Source organism: Aplysia californica, unplaced genomic scaffold (genome assembly GCF_000002075.1).
Source record: "Aplysia californica isolate F4 #8 unplaced genomic scaffold, AplCal3.0 scaffold00761, whole genome shotgun sequence".
Taxonomy (NCBI): Eukaryota; Metazoa; Mollusca; class Gastropoda; order Aplysiida; family Aplysiidae; genus Aplysia; species Aplysia californica.
Genome location: NW_004798031.1, coordinates 121,862 through 124,468, shown reverse-complemented (window position 1 = coordinate 124,468; position 2,607 = coordinate 121,862). Strand labels below are relative to the sequence as shown.

The window sequence follows — 2,607 nt, the reverse complement described above, 5'->3', positions numbered from 1 at the left end:
GTAATCTAATTTTTTTTAATGATCCCATTCGTGTTAATCATTAATTACAGGGCACAAAAACTTCATTCCCGTCTGTAACATGATTCAGTCATAACAGTGATATCACATCAGTCCCTGCGATCCAGTTTTTGCCGAGGCCTGTTGTTTGCTGACATTAATGATAATAATCCGTTGAGCCTCTTTTACTCGGAGTCTGCTATCAGTGGATACGAGGTTCGCTGTAAAGGAATTCATAAGTTTACAACGCTATAGCCATTCATACACTTGTGCTAATTCCTGTCGTTCCTTTCGAAAGGCTTGCTTTGCTTATAAGCTTTGGAATTTTCATTGAGGTGAACTTTTTAATGCTATTATTATGATAATAAACGAAAGTACAAATGACCAATGTTTTACTGTGGCCTCGTCAGGACAATATTTTTCAGCCCTACGGCGGCAAGTATGTAAGTTAGCAAAACGTTCATCACAGTGTCCCTTTCATTGTTAGCTTGTGTAAGATAAGGTAAGCTATATTGTATTGACCAAACATTAAACGAAACGAGCAGTGCGCCCCCATGAGATCTGTGACACAGAATACTTTTACATGCAACATCATCTCTACGCATCACAGCACCCGTCTTTCTCTCTCTCTCTCTCTCTCTCTCTCTCTCTCTCTCTCTCTCTCTCTCTCTCCCTCTCTCTCTCTCTCTCTCTCTCTCTCTCCCTCTCCCTCTCTCTCTCTCTTCCTCTCTCTCTCTCTCTTTCTCTCTCTCTCTACTCTCTCTCTCTCTCTCTCTACTCTCTCTCTCTCTCTCTCCACGTGTTCGTTTTCTCACTTTTCTATCCCATGCCCCCTAAAAAAAAACAAGCAATCAATATTTGTTTTGTACGGATCAGGCGCTTCACTGTCACACTCGGAAGACTTGAGTTCGGTTCCTGAGCATTGAGACTTTCTTTTGAGCAGCTGGGTCTTTCTGCTGGGGTATGGTATCCCTCTAAGCCCGGGTTAGCTCTGATAGTGACAGGCAGGGTCGAAAACCAGCTTCCTAAATGATCTAAATTGTGTCAATAGACGTGTAAAAACACTTGCATTACAAACCCCCCCCCCCCCCCACAAAAAACGACCAACAAACAAACAAAAACATTAAGGTGAATGCACGGGCAAACCAGGGGGGGAAGACAACCTGAAATGTATACTAAATTGAACACAACTTCTTGGAGGGTACTGAATGAACATACGAAAACGACAAGATTGCTCTAAAATAAAGATCAGTGAGAACCGCGATAAAGTTTTTCCAAACACAAAAGCAAACTTGGTGGTTCCGTTGGCGAAAACAGTCCAACGGGCTTTTGGATCAAAAGGAAATAGTAGCGATGATCATTTTAAAAAAACAACTGTTGAAGATTCCATACCGCGCGGCAATCTCTGACTGAATATTGACGTCATGGTCACTATTTTTAGTACCGGGGATCCATTTTGTTCAAAACAAACTAAGATTTACAAAATGGGGCGCCATGTGTCCTGCTTCATAACTAAACTGCCAGAAATACATCAGTCTAGATTGTTTTACGATTTGGAAGAGAAGAAGCTTGCCGTTACAACGATACTAAACATGTTAGGGTCACGTGGAGACACGTTGTTGTCGTCACCGTCTCATTATAGGCTTATTTGGGGCTCATTTGATGAAAAAAATGGGCCCTACTTTGAAGAACGTACCCTAAAGGAAATGATCCTAAAACGATTTTTTTTTTAAATATTTTCTAACGGAGGTTAGGGGGTATCGGTTCCCAAGATATCCAGGTACCCGAAAATGTAAAAAGTTGAAAATTGATATTTTGACCCAAACATCGTATTTTGAAGACCCGCGCCTTCCCTTTTAACGAGGTTTTTTTTTTCAAATTTCAACACTATTTAATTTTAGAGTAGACAGGACCTCCAATTTTTTAATCTTTTTAAATGTCTTTCTCTGACAGTAACAAGACATGCTGGAGGAGTCCTTTGTAATTTACTAAACAGCTCAAGTTCGATTACGTGTGTGTGTGTGTGTGTGTGTGTGTGTGTGTGTGTGTGTGTGTGTGTGTGTGTGTGTGTGTGTGTGTGTGTGTGTGTGTGTGTGTGTGTGTATTAGTGTGTCGGTGTCTGCGTGGGTTTTTTTATGAATGTGGGAGTGAGAAGAAGGAAGTAAGCCAAGAAGGAAAAGGAGAAGCATAATAAGAGGAAGATGAACAACAACAACAACAACAACAAGAAGAAGAAGAAGAAGAAGAAGAAGAAGAAGAAGAAGAAGAAGAAGAAGAAGAAAGAAGATGTTGACACTAGGTGAGAATCATGACGATTAGAACAACAAGAGCGTAATAAGACTAGAACAATAACTACTGCATGAGAAGAAGAAGAACATTAATAGAACACTATCACGAACAAGTAGATAATACAATAACTGGATGACAATATCAGAAGAAGCAGATAAACTAAATACGAAGTACATTAGCAAGACTAGCCGGATCACACGTACTGATAGTTCCAGAACCACCAACCCAGGTGTAATGACGATCTAGGTTCGGTACAGAGGGAGAATGATGATGATCATCTACTTCGCCGCTGCACCCCGTCCACCTGCACCAGCACTAGCA

The 2,607-nt window shown here is 40.9% G+C and overlaps 1 protein-coding gene across 1 annotated transcript in view; it reads left to right on the top strand.

Annotated features, from left to right (window-relative positions):
* Window positions 1-359: 359 nt before the first annotated feature.
* Window positions 360-2,607, top strand: part of LOC101855754 (neutral cholesterol ester hydrolase 1) — a gene marked incomplete in the record, with an annotated part of 10,522 nt that continues 8,274 nt past the window's right edge. Inside the window, 1 exon segment of the mRNA XM_005109281.2 lies at window positions 360-440.